Raw genomic sequence first — 15,051 nt, 5'->3', positions numbered from 1 at the left:
TTCCTCCGGTCATTTTCTCAGACTATTTGCTCAGCTAGGGATGTGGTGAAAGGACACAACCCGAATTCACACTCTTTTCTCAGTTTGAACTATCGGTTCCAACAACTGCCTCCTGGTCTGTGTACAGCTTACACACGAGCACAAGGAAGTGTTCAGGAATTACCCGTCTTTCCGATTTGTCATCACGCACACCTTTGTGCAGTCAAGAAAAGACAGGTCAACTTCTCTCTGCTTTTCTCTGTTTGCAGCCAAGATCTACCAGGCCTCAGCAGTGATCTCCCGTGTCCCACGTCTCCTTCTGAATCCCACTGGGATGTCAGGTGGTTCCCTGCTGATCTGCTGCAAATATTTTTTGAGCTGTCTTTAGCGAAATGTTACTTGCGTGTGATATTTTTCTATGCGTTTTCTCATTCTGTTGGGCCCATGGGCTGGTCAGGTGGCCGTCTTCCAAACGTCTTGGCCGGGACGAGTGAGCGTTTCCAGCCGTACCTCCATTTGTCCAAACATCTCAGTCAATGCCTGGAGCCTGGGTTTGGGCCAGTGTCTTCCGTGCAGCGGGAACTTCCTCCTTTCAGACCGTCAGCTCATAAGCCTGCACCACCTCCTGAAAAGGGGAGCGTTCCACAGAGCTGTGGCCGGATGACCAAGCCCTGGTCAGCGAGCGGAGGGAGAAATGTGAGGAACTTCTGCAAAGACTCTAAAGAAGCGGAAGCAACGGAGAGGGGAGCTCTGCTTTGCCCTTGACTCCTTTCTCCTTCTTACCCCAGGAAGGCAGATGTGGTGGCTGGGCTCTAGTCGCTGTGCTGCGACCTTGATTACCATGAAAACCACAATTCTGAGCCTAGCACAGGAAAAGGATAGCAGGAACCGGGGTCCCTGAAGATTCCGGGGAAGCACAATTCCAAGGCTGAAGGGCTTTCCTCCAAATGCCTTTTAGATAACAGAATATCCATTAGATATTGCAACGAACTCTAACTCACTGCCATCAAGTCGCTGCCAACTCGTAGTGACCCTAGAGGTCAGGGTAGACGTGCCCAATGAGCTCCCAAGGTCATGATACTTCATGGACACAAAGAGCCCAGTCTTTCTCCTGAGGAGCTGCCGGCGGTTTCGAACTACTGACCTTGCAGTTAGCAGCCCCATGTGTAACCACTATGCCACTGGGCTCCTCCATTAGATATTAAGCTACTGTAATTTAGTGTTTTCTGTTCTATATACCAGCAAATCAAATCTTACCAAAGACAGGAACTTTCAGGAAGATGCACACCTCTCTCTTGGACTTTTCTGCTGGTTTACTGTGGGACCCCTGCTTTCCCTTGATGACACAGTATTTCCTCAGCTCTCTCTGGCTTGAAACCGTCTCTGCTCCTAGCTACTCCATCTTTCCCTCTCACCAACACATCTGTGCATGCTTTGAATGCTCCCAGATCAAGTTGAAATCAGGGACCCCTACTGATCACACTTCAACCCTCACCCCAGTTCCCAAGTCTATCCCAGCTGCCAAATAAAAGAATAATATTTTGCAGACAGGAGGAACGGATACCTAGAAAGAACCTAAACCGTGAGTTTACACTATGTATAATTTTCATAGTGTATAACCTAACCTCAGCTAGGTCAAAGAGAAAGGACATGATACATGCTGTGTTCTCTGGCCAAATCAGAGTAAAATATAAAGTAACCACCAGAGCACATAAAAATAAACCAGCGACTTGGACATTTAAAAATACTTACTGAATCAACACGTGGGAGGAAATCAAGAACACAAAAGGAGTTGATTCAGAAAACAATGATGGCTAAGACAGGCTGTGGTCATCGCTATGCAGCGTATTCAGAGTTGTCCTTGTAGGAAATTCCATCATGTCAACTCTTTTCTATTTACTGGCTGATAAAAAGGGAACATTTTGGAAAGACGGTAATTTGAGATATTCATAAAAGAAAGGAAAGGGCATTCTAAAAGAAAGAGAAAGAAGAAAACTGCATACTAAAAGCAAAAGGAGATAACCTGAAAATTAATATTAACTTCAGTGAGCACAACAAATAAGCCCACTGGATTTTAAAGAAGTAACACTATCATTCAACGGAATTTAAGTTAAGGAAAGAGCAACCAATATGAGTGTGAAACTAAGAAAATATGAGGAAAAAATATTGCTACAAACCTGAGAAAGCTCTATTTAATAAAAATATCAAAATGTGAAGTTATTGTTTTTCAGCATGTCTTCCACTCCAGTTATCAACTTCCAAAGGCAGTGTTTCCACCTCTTCAACCCTTACATGACGAATTCTCCCCGTTTCCATTGACAGCACATCAAAATGGTAATTTTGGAGTTCCCTGGGGACTCAAGTCGTATCCCTTTTGGATATCTGAGTTTTTTTTTGGGGGGGGAAAGCCTGAAGAGGTCATATCAAGGATGTCGGGGGCAGAACTTACTGATGAAGATTGCTTTCTTCAGTATGGATTACAATCCAATGGAATGGACGTAAACATCTTCACAATGGGACCCATCGGTCACACAGGATGAACGGAGAAAAGACGGAAGTTGTCAAGGATTTTGTCTGGCTTGGATCCACAACCAATGCCCATGGGAAGCAGCAGTCAAGTGGTCAAAGGACACATTGCATTGGGTAAATCTGCTGCACGAAGACCTCTTAAAGTATTGAAAATGAAGGTGGTTACTTTGAGGACTAAGGTGCACCTCACCCAAGCCATGGGATTTTCAAATCACCTCATCTGCATATGCAAGTTGGGCACTGATTAAGGAAGACCAAAGAAGAATCGGTGCATTTGAATTATGGTGTTGGTGAAGAAGATGGAAAGTACCATGGTCTGCCATATGAGCAAACAACTCTGTCTTGGAAGAAGGACAGCCAGAATGCTCCTGAGAGGCAAGGATGGTGAGATTTCATATCACGTGCTTTGGACATGATATCAAGACCAACCAGTCCCTGGACAAGGACAACCTAGAGGGGCAGAGAAAAAGAGGAAGTCCCTCGTCAAGATGGCTTACAACAATAGGCTCAAACTTAAGAACAGTTGGGAGGCTGGCACAGGACCGGGCAGTGTTTCCTTTTGCTGTGCAGAGGGTTTCTGGGAGTGGAAATGGGCTCAAGGGCAATGAGCAACAACAAGAGTGGGCGGATGGGGTAAGCTTCCCCGGCATCATTGTCCCGGGACAGCCCTGGTTCCCTTCCAAGACTGAGGTACGCTGTCGGCATGGGAAGTAAACCTTGGATACAACTCCCCGGCCTTTCTCTCACTGATATGGTTTTAAAAAAATTGTTTTAAACTTCTTCCTTCTAAGTCTCCATGATCCTTTTGTGGCTTTTGAGACGACTTACCAGGAACACGCCTTTGGGGTCCCAAATGCATAGTCACCATACCTTCCCAGCTGACCGCTCTGCCTTGAATATAACTAATGGGCTCAGCAGCCAGCACCCCTGGGAAGTCACTGTTTGGATTGGACCTTGTCACTAAAGGAGCTCTCTCAAGACCAAGACAAGTGGATGAGGAGGAGAAGGTGTCTGCAGTCACCGCATGTGTCAGTCTGGGTAAACTAGGGAAACAAATTCACAGAAACTCATATGCATAAGAGAGAGTTTTATATAAAGGGTAAGTGTACACTAAGAAAACATCCCAACCCAGTGCTGTCCAAACCCCAAAGTCCAACATGAACCCCTATGCCCGACACCGATCTGCAAAGTCCTCCTCGAGCTCACACAACAAATCCAAAGTTAGCCTCATCAATATAAAATAACAGAATAGGGAGAAATTTTGAAAAATTATCAACTGGAAGTATCCAGATGTAGTCCACTGATGTAAAACAAAGTACCACAAACTTGGCAGCTTAAAGCCACACACGTTTACTATCTTGGTTTCTGGACAGCTGTGACTTAACTGGGCCATCTGCTCAGCGTCTGGTAAAGCTACAATCAAAATGTTGGCCGGGCGGTGTTCTCATCCGATGGTTTGACTAAGGAAAACAGCTGCTTCTGAGCCCTGGTGGTGTAGTGGGTTACACATTGGGATGCTAACCATAAAGTCAGCAGTTTGAGACCACCAGCTGCTCTGTGGAAGAAAGATGAGACGTTCTACTCCCATAAAGAGTTACAGTTTCAGAAATCCACAGGGGCCGTTCTATTTAGGTTGTGGGGTCTCAAGTTAGAATCGACCTTATGGCAGCATGTTATTTTAGAAGCTCATCGGGATTTGCAGCAGAGTTCATTTATTGGTGACTTGATGACAGAAGGCCCGGTTAATGAGGGACTATTGGCTACCCTCAGGTCCTAGGGCTCTGCATGTCTCGCCATGTGGCCTCTCCGTAAGCAGCTCACAGCATAGTCTGCTTCGGCAAGGTCAGCAGGAGACCCTCTCTACTAGGCTAGCCATCTGTAAAGTGAAGCAGGACCCTGATAGGAGTGATCGCCTATCACTTTATCCGTAGTATATTGGCTAGAAGCATGTCACAATTTCCACCTGTCCACAATGGGCGGGGTGTATAAAAGGCACGACAGATTGGGAGGGAGGGGTCCCTTCGAGTATGTCCACCACAATAGCGGTGGATGGCAAATCCCCCAAGCTCTCAAAGAACAAAATACCTCACTACAAAAATGGCAATTATGGAGACCAGCCTACCACTCCACAAAGTGCATGGGCATCAAGCAAAGCGAACCTCCAAGAACAGAGCCCTGGGTGCCCCGCATTGTGTGTTTTGGCACCATACAGCCTCTGTCCTCCCTCTACAGCCACCTCTATTCACCACATTAAGTCTCTTTCTTCACCTTCTTGGTTTGATAAGTTATCCCCAAAGCAGTCCTGCTGTCTAGCTAACATAGCGGTTCTCAACCTTCCTGATGCTGTGGCCCTTGAAGACAGTTCCTCATGTGGTGGTGACCCTCCAACCAAACTTTGCTACTGTTATGAATCTTCATGTAAATATCTGATAGGCAGGATGTGTTTTCATTGTTACAAATTGAACCTAATTAAAGCATAGTGATTCATCACAAAACAATATGTCATTCTATATTGTGAAATTTTTATTTCTAATGACAAATAGATGAAAGTTTGTCTTGAAGCATGGTGTAACATGGGTAACAGTCTTCACACAGGGTACTCATATGAGGGCATATCTGCATGTGGGTGGACCCGCCTGGAGAAGGATAGAAGAGCAGTGTCTTAGTGGTGGACTACAACTGAAGGACTCTTGCCTGGTGACGGCACTCTGGAGCCAGACTGACCTGACAGCATAAGTCAATCTCGTGTGTGAAGACAAAGTCAAACACAACTGTTAGTCTACTTTTTCAGGACGGTCAGGAGGGGTTGTTGAAAGGCTGCCTCTGATACTAACATGTCTTCACCTGAGTCCTCAGTGCTCTTCGACAAACTTTCAAGACCTTGAAAATTGTAACCTGGAGGTAAACAACCGGCCATCTAGCTCAGAAGCAACAAAGCCCACATGAAAGAAGTACACCAGCCAGTGTGATCACGAGGTGCTGAAGGGATCAGTTATCAGGTATCAAAGAACAAAAAAATCATATCACTGTGTGTTCACCTCCCTGATATGATTGCTAAAGACAAATGGGTTCATAAGCAAATGTGGCAAAGAAAGCTGATGGTGCCCAGCTATCAAAAGATATAGCGTCTGGGGTCTTAAAGGCTTGAAGGTAAACAAGCGGCCATCTAGCTCAGAAGCAACAAAGCCCACATGGAAGAAGCACACCAGCCTGTGTGACCACAAGGTGTCGAAGGGATGAGATATCAGGCATCATCAGAACAAAAAATCTTACCATAGTGAATGAGGCGGGGGAGTGCGAGGTGAAGACCCAAAGCCCATTTGTAGGCCACTGGAGATCCCCTTGCAAAGGGGTCTCAGCGAGGAGATGAGTCAGTCAGGGTGTGATGTAGCAACGATGAAACATACAACTTTCCTCTAGTTCCTAAATGCTTCCCGTCCCCCGCCCCACACATACTATCATGATCCAAATCCTCCCTTGCATGTCAGGCTAGACCAGAGAATGTACACTGGTACAGATAGGAACTAGAAACACAGGGAATCCAGGGTGGATGATCCCTTCAGGATCAGTGGTGTGAGTGGCGATACTGGGAGCGTAGAGGGAGGATGGGTTGGAAAGGGGGAACCAATTACAAGGATCTACATGTGATCTCCTCCCTGGGGACGGACAACAGAAAAATGGGTGAAGGGAGACGTCAGACAGGGCAAGATATGAGAAAATATAATTTATAAATTATCAAGTGTTCATGAGGGAGGGGGAAACGGGAAGGGAGGGGTAAAAATGAGGAGCTGATGCCAGGGGCTTCAGTGGAGAGCAAATGTTTTGAGGATGATGAGGGCAATGAATGTACAAATATGCTTTACACAATTGATGTATGTATGGATTGTGATAAGAGTTGTATGAGCCCCTAATAAAACAATTTTAAAAAGAAAGAAAGAAAGAAAGTTGTAGCCTGGGATGGCAGGTGATAAAATTGTAGCCTGGGGTAGAGTTGATTCCCTGGGATAAAACATGGTTCAATGCGGAAATCTGCCAAGCTAATGAACAAATAGTACATTATCTAGGTCATGCATTCTCCCTGGGAGAGACTTCCTCAATGGGGTGAAAGTTGATCCCTGGAGGGGTAAACAACCTTTGTTTATGCTTAAATTATTGATATACTGTAGACCTATTTATAGTTCAGATGCTATTATATAAATAGATATATAGTACATCTGTGGTATGAAAAATTCATGAACTGGCAATTGGGAGGGAAAGAATGTCTAAAAATTCTCCTTAGAAGGCCAGTTGTGTGTGGGGGGGGTGGGGGGGCTGAAAATCCTTCTCTAAGGAATCCTTCTCTAGGAATACAAGCCAGCCACAGTCTTATACTAAAATATACATAAAATGGATTTCATTACTCTATTGAATTTCAGTACTCTACCCCCCCCCCTGAAAAGGATAATGGAAGGGCCTGACACGAAGGCAACTATTAATAATAGCATTAATGATAAAAGTATGTGGCCCGCATCACTAGATTCAATAAAGAACATGGTGATTCCAACAGATGCTGAAACAGCCTTTGATAGCATTCAATAGCCACCGCTACTATTTTTAATGAGGGGTAGAAATGTTTTGCAATAACAAACTACAGAGCTATTTAAAACAAAGTTGCTTTTATGTTTCAGGCAAATCAAAAAGTGTCATTAAAAACAGGAACAAAACAGGAAGTCCTGGCAGGCCTCCCCAGCCCCTCCCACTGCGCTTCACACACACCCTTCCCCCCGCCCGAGCCCTAGCCCCGCAGCCATGAGTGTCATCAGCAGATAGCCTCTTACTGTCCTTTGTCAGCGTGGCTGCAAGTCAAGTTCACCCTCAGGATAAGATCCATTTTCTGCACGGCAGTTGTCAGAGTCACTGGCCCCTACTGAAAGTACCAACGTTGTGGATCCTTGTCAAGCGCTTGAGATGCCTGACTTCTGGCTATATTCCTACCAGTCTGATTGCTCCAGACCTTGTGTCCAGCTGCATGTGGCTTACAGCATCATCCAGACCCCCTGCTGCTCCACTCCCTCGGCAGCGGTCAACCCTGGCCTCCACTTGGTTCAACACACTCCTTTGTTCCTGTGTAGCAAGGGTTTCAGACACTACTACTCCCAAGCATGGCTCATTCTGCCACGTCCCCTTTCACCCTCTGTGCATTTGTACATACTCTTGAGTTCATATTTTGCCAACACCCTCTGGGACCTTGTATTAGTCATCGTTTTCTAGTTGCAAACGACAGACACTAACAGTAAGCAGATATGAGATCTACTAGGTTATCCAATCAGTAACTTACTGAGTCAGCATCAGGGCCAGGCTACAAGTCTTAACTGGGCAGAGGGATGAAGGCTCAGTCAACACAGCACTTCAAGAGCAGCCAGCCTAGAAGTCCTGACTCACCAAGAGGGCACACCTGACACCACTGCAGCTGGCCCTGATGGCTTCCCAAGCTGGGTCCTGCCGCCCAGGACTCTCTGCGGGTGGTGGTGTCCCTCCAATTTCATTCTCTCTTGACGTTGCTTTGGCAGTTCACGCAACAAACAAACCCGCCGCCATTGAGCTGGTTTCAATTCACAGTGACCCTGTGGGACAAAGTAGAGTTGCCCTTTAGGGTTTCCTGGGCTGTAAACCTTCATGGAAGCAGATGGCCTCATCTTCCTCCCGCAGAACAGCTAGTGGGTTTGAACCTTCCATCTCTTGGTTGGCAGCCAAGTCCTTAGCCACTGCAGCGCCAGGGATCCTTGTGACTTCTAGGTCCTAGGAGCTTTATTTGGTGTTTAAAATCATTTTATTGGGGGCTGATACAACTCTTATCACAATCCATACATTCATCCATGTATCAAGCACATTTGTACATTTGTTGCCATCATCATTCTTAAAACATTTGCTTTCTACTTGAGGCCTTGGTATCAGCTCCACATTTTCCTCTCCCTCCCCTTTCCCCCCTCATGAACCCTTGATAATTTATAAAGTATTATTATTTCGTCATATCTTACACTGTCTGATGTCTCCCTTCACCCACTTTTCTGTTGTCCACCCCCCAGGGAGGAGGTCACATGTAGATCCTTATAATCGGTTCCCCCTTTTCACCCCACCCTCCTTCCACCCTCCTGGTATCGCCACTCTCAGCACTGGAATTTTTCAGATATTTTAGAACCGGCTTTTCCAGATCTACAAAGAGCCTGCTGGGATTGGGTGGGATGACATTGAATATATAGATTCATTTGGAATAAGTTGACATCTTAAGAAAATCGAAATCTTCCGATCCATAAATTTGGAGTATCTCTACATGTATTTAGCTCTTCTTTTATTTTCCACTCAGCAACACTGCCATTCTCGGCGCATAAGTCTCGGCACATTTGGGGTCAGATGTATCCCTAAACAGCCGCCCAAGTGATTTGTGTTCAAGTGTGACTCACTGCTCCGCATCCCCTCCATCACTTAGGTACTGCTGGGATAGCGCATGCAGAACCTGTCCGCACGGCAAGAAGACCGGGGCGCTTGGAAAATGCAAGGGCAGAGGCCAGCCTTCTCATGAATTAAGTCTGTTGAATGAAGTGGCTGCATGTATGATACAGTGTATACATAGAACCCAATCTCCTTCCTTCCAACTGATTGGCTCACTGCCATCGAATCGATCCCAACTCATAGAAACCCTACAGGACAGAGGAAGCAGACAATCCCTCTGTTATCCTCCCACTACTCTTCCCCTTCCTGAGGAGAAACCCCTGTCTTAGACACGACTGCTCCTGTGGGTTTCTGAGGTTGTGTGTTAGTCTGGGTAGACTAGAGAAACAAATCCATGGACACACATATGAATATAAAGGAGAAGTTTATATACAAGAAGAATTGAACATGGAGCAAACATCCCAACCCAGTCCAGTCCAAGACCATAAGTCTGATATAAACCCATATGTCCGATACTAATTTATAAAGTCCTCTCTATAATGACACTGAATGCAGAAGATCACAGGCCAGTGGGTAGAAAGTCTTTGGGTCCAGTGGCATTGTAAGCATCTCAGTGTTAGCAGGAGTCTCTCTGTGGCTTCTCCAGCTTCAACGGTCTGGTTGTATCCATGTGGCTTGTCTTCTGCCACGTCTCCCAGGGAGTGGCAGAGAGAGAGCAGTGTCTTTCACCTCCAAGGAGGAAGGACCAGATGTCCCAGAATTTTCAGGAGAAGGCCATGCCCACACAGAAGTCTCATTGGCTATCTCCAGATTGACAGCCTAGACTCCACCCCTCCACTCTTGATCCTTAAAGTGACACCAGATTAGGTGACTGCCACAGGTGGTAAACCTTTAGGGAACAGCAAGCCGCCTCTTCTCTTGCGGAGTAGCTGGTGTGTTTGCATCACCGATCTCTCAGTCAGCAGCCCAACACAAAACCCAGGACACCACCTGAGCGCCTTTGAGTTGAATAGAAACTCTAATTAAAAACAAGACCCCTGTGGTAGTTGTGTAATTGTCAATTGAAGGAATAAGTGTGTAGGGGTGGAGTCTAGCCTGTCATCAGGTCATAGCCAATGCGGCTTCTGTGTGGGCATGGCCTTCCCTAAGGCTCCTGGGAATACCGGTATTTCGTCCTTGGAGGTGGGAGACTCTCTGCTCACACCCTGGGAGACATAGCAGCTGACAAGACACATGGACCCACCCTGACGCAGCCCTGGGTGCTGGACAAGCCATGCAGAGACCTCTGCCAGTGCTGAAATGTTCCCAATGCCACTGGATCCAAAGACTTTCTATCCACTGACCTGTGATCTTCGACATTCAGCATCACTGCATGTGTTTTGTGAGTCTGAAGAGGACTTTATAGATTGGTATCGGACATATGGACTAGTATCAGACTTATGGATTTGATTTGGACTGGGCTGGGATATTTTCTCAATGTTCAATTGATCTTGTATATAAATCTAGTTTTTACACACATATGTGTGTCCATGGATTTGTTTCTCTAGTCTACCCAGACTAACACAATCCCCGTCACAAAAGTAACATTATGACCGGCTTTTTCATCCTAAAATCCCGTATGTCTCTGTGTGTATGTATGTGACTCAATAAAAGAAGGGCCTGGGAGTCTAAGACAGGGGTTTCTCCTCAGGAAGGGGAAGAGTAGTGGGAGGATAACAGAGGGATTGTCTGCTTCCTTTGAATTTCCTTCATTGATAATATATCAATTCGGTGTGTAATATCATAATTTTTAAACTTTGTACAATAGCGTGTATGATCTTTTATTTTTTTCTCAAATTGCAGATGCATTAATGTCTACCCCCAAATGAAAAATCTCAAAGGAGAACACATATTCTGGAATCAATAAAGCTGGGTGAACCCCCAAAACTATTACCATGACATAATCTCTAAACCTTAAACCAAAACTATCCCAATGTCTTCTTTAAACAAACAATAATTCCTCCTCACTTGTCAACCATTTCCTTATCTGACATGTCCACCTGCCCACAGGAAAGCATCTATTACCCAACTATGATGGAAATAACAACATCGATCCGGCGGTAACCAAGGTGCGAGAGGAGAGTGAGGATGGCTGCGAGGGTTAAGGTGATGTGCCTCCTTGGCTGGGCCGTGATTCTCAGGGGTTTTGGTAGCTATGTCACCATGCAGTTTGATAGTTACATAATGATGCAATTTGGCAGTTATATAATGATACAATTTGGCAGTTGTGTAATCATATAATCTGGCGGTTGTATGAGGATGTATTTTGATAATATTGCATAGCTATTGTTATCTGATGTGATCATCCTCCATTTTTGCATAGCATTGATTTTCCACCAACCACTTGGCTTTTGGAGTCCAATCGCATCATTAAGTGAAGAGTGGGTGTGATTGTTTAGCTAAATTGTTAAAGAATGCCTACTTTGAGCACGGGGCACTTTTAAGAACTATCTATGTGAGACCAAATTGGTCACAGAAACTTAAAAAATTAATTAGGAAGTTTAAAGGACAATGGGTTTATGTTACCAAGGAAAGACCAATTCAGAAGAAGAGGGCGTGAGTGGTTACACAGTTCACAGAAGACAATCAATGACACCGACTGTACGTGTAGAAATCGTTCAATTGGCACATTTGGCAACAAGAGCAAGAAGAAAAAAAGAAGGTCACACAAATTAATTGTGGTTATGTGTTGACAGTGGGATGTCTGGTAATTTTCACTGTGATTTTTCTTTTTAGTTGTTAACTGTCTTACAACGAACAAGTGTTATTTTTATAATAAACAGTAATAAATATATCTTAATTTTACAAATAAACAGAAATGTTACATGAATAAGGGTAAATTTAAGACTCAGATAGGAATAAGAATACAAACTCATGTAAAGCTAGGTCATATTCCCATTCATAAATTATGTCATCATATAAATAGAACAAAGATAATTTTCTCACACTATAAGAAGTTCTTATCGCAAAAATTACCAAAAAAACTACCTTTCAAGCATTACTCCACTCAGAGCAAAATGAATGTAAACAGAGGTGGTTGTTGTTAACCAAAGCTAAAACCAAACTCACCTCCATTGGGTCGATGCCGACTCATAGCAACCCTGGAGGACAGGGTAGACATGGCCATGCGAGTTTCTGAGACTGGAACTCTTTCCGGGAGTAGAAAGTCTCTTCCTCCCATCAAAACGGTTGGTGGTTTCGAACCGCTAACCTTGCGGTCGGCAGCCCGGCTCATAACCACAAGGACATCTTTGCTGTTGTTAGGTGCTGTCGAGTTAGGTCCACTTCTCTCTGTTTATTATTCATGTTGCCTGTTGGCCCAGTTGTGAGGATCAATCAGTGAGCTGCCGTCTACACTGCAGGCCGCAGTCTTTGATTTGCATTCACAAGTGCTTCTAGCTTTCCTCCCGCTCAGCAAACAAGGCTGTGTCATCTGCATCTCACAGGTTGTGTATGAGCCTTCTTCGGTCCAGATGCCGCATTGCTCTCCATGGGGTCCAGCTTCTCCATGGGGTCCAGCTTCTCCAGTTCTTTGCTCAGCAAACAGGGTGAAAGGATACAACCACGGTGAAACCAGCCAGCATGACTTGTTCTGTTCAGAAGAGCGCCTCTTGGCTTGTGCCCAGGTTCTGCCTGGGGACAATGAAGTGTTTGAAATTCCCATTCTCAACACTATCCACAATTTGTTAAACATAGTTTAATGCCTTTATATAATCACTGAAAACATAAGTTTCAGGCATTCTCTGCATCTACCCGAGATCCATCTGACACCAGCTGTGGGAAACAGAAAGATTTCCCCCAAGTTGTCTCTCCCAAATATCTGCCAAACTTAGCTGCTTGTTACACATGGCAAATGACTATACACTTGGAGGTCAGCAGAAGTAGATCGGGGTTATTCTCCCTAAGGGGTATCAGACATCCAGAGCAAGCAGGCACCATTGTTTAATCCCCCAATAACTAGGGCCCACTCCCTTCTGATAAGAACAGTAGTAAATTGTTTCCCTGAAGGAGAACCCAGGGAGGTCAAGCCAACTCAAGGGTGACCAAGGTTAGGGCGCCATATTGAATCTAAACTCTGCCCTTCCTGTCACATGTATGCCCCTAGTCCCACCCCCTTCCTATCATGTGTACACCCCTAGCTCATCCCCTTCCTGTTACACTTATGCCCATTGTATATCCCTCTCCTATGGCTTGTATTGCCTATTGTACAGCCCCTTCCTGTGAGTGTCTTTACCTGTAATTAGGGGGCTTGCACGTCCCCAGAGAATATATAAGCCTTGGTTAGCAATAAATCTCTCGCTCTCTCCATGTGGACCACCCACCAAGTGAGGCTGAGGTGAGCATGCTAACATGAAATGTGTCGGACTCCATTATTTCAAAATCTCTTCTATGTCTCATGCTCTCTGTGACTTCACTATAATCTTTACTTATTATCACTTTTGCACCTACCGGACCTGCGATGAGGCGTTAGGGGCTGGTTTCCCTGACAACCAGCAAGGAGATCCCTCATTGCACACCCTGTTGAATCAGGCTGGGATTTCTGGCCCTTCTATGTTGATGTTCTGCTGCGACCACTATTGAGTGATCTTCAGCAAAATTTTCCCTGTGTGTGCTATTGCTCAATAATTTCCCACACTCTATTGGGTCATCTTTCCATGGAATGGGCACAGAACTAGATCGCTTACCATCGGTTGGCCAGGTAGCTCTCTTCCAAGTTTCTTGGCATAGATGAGTAAGTGCTTCTAGTGCTTTACTGTCTTGTTGAAACATTTCAATTGGTAGCCCAGCAATTCCTGCAGCCTTGTTTTTCACTACTGTCTTTAGTGCAGCTTGAACTGGTTACCTCTTGAAATGGTTGGATGTGGGCTACTTCTTTTTGGTCCAGTAAGGAGCAGCCTCCTTATAAATGTGACAAGGAAACGGCCACCTAACTGAAGACCATGGTGCATACCTGTTCATAACAGTAGGGTGGAAACTGGGATAGGAAAGAGATGTCAGATACCCCCTTGGACCCAGGGTAGGGCTCAGACCTCTGCGGAGTTCTGCTATGGAAGGTTCTGACTCTAGGTATGAGTTGTAGCTTGTCCTGCAGTGAGTTGGATCAATGCTGCAGAGCAGCATAGGGGAGAGACTGCAGGGACCACCTTGTTGACCTCACATTCCGGAAAGGCATGCAGGGAAGGAATAGGACGGAGGGACCGTCAGTCTGTACCAGAGAGACCTTTGGTGGTTCTGAGCAACAGTGATTTCCAGAATACCAAAACTGTTCAGGACCAGAGGGGAAATATTCCCAAGGCAAGCGAAATGATTGAGGAAGGGTTTGAAAGAATAAAACCTGCCAGGGCTGCAAGATTTCATTGATGCCTCCAATCCCCCCACGTCCTTCTCCATTCCTCAGACTGTTAGCCAACCAGCTGAAAAACAAAATGAAGCAGAAGAACCCATTGAGGTCAAGCCAATCCTGACTCACGGGGACCTTACTAGCCCAAAGCTTTCAGGAAGCATCCATATGCATCTTTCTCCTGAAGAAGGACCAGTGGATTAGAACTGCTGACCTTTTGTTTGGTAGTCAAGTGCTTATTCACTGTACCACCAGGGCTCATCATTCAGCCAGTAACTGACCCCATTTCATGATAAATAAGAATCCAAAAGGAACCAGCCAGGGACTTAGGTTGAAAAATTGCAGAGGAAAGGAATCGACCAAAAGGCTGATAAAAAAATTAAAATCCTTAAAGGATTGCCCCAGAAAAGATATTCAAACAACACACACACACACACACACACACACACACACACAAATAAATGTGGGGCAAACATCTCTTTCTAGAACAATACTCCAAAGAATGGTCTAACAATTCAAAGCAGAGGTTATGTGATAACAGAAACGATAAGAAGCAAGCTGGTAGATTTGAGATAGAAATCCTAGTAGCAACCCTGCCAGAGATGAAATCTGTTTTAGAAGGTATTGACAACATGAAAATAAAAAAACAATGTAGTTTGTTGAACCCCTAGTGAACAAACTCTAGGAAACCACACAAAATGGAATGAACAACAGTAGCAACAAAACACGAGACT

The sequence above is a fragment of the Tenrec ecaudatus genome, chromosome 17 (assembly GCF_050624435.1).
Source record: "Tenrec ecaudatus isolate mTenEca1 chromosome 17, mTenEca1.hap1, whole genome shotgun sequence".
Taxonomy (NCBI): domain Eukaryota; kingdom Metazoa; phylum Chordata; class Mammalia; order Afrosoricida; family Tenrecidae; genus Tenrec; species Tenrec ecaudatus.
The sequence above is the reverse complement of the archived record's forward strand: the minus strand, read 5'-3'. Positions refer to the sequence as shown.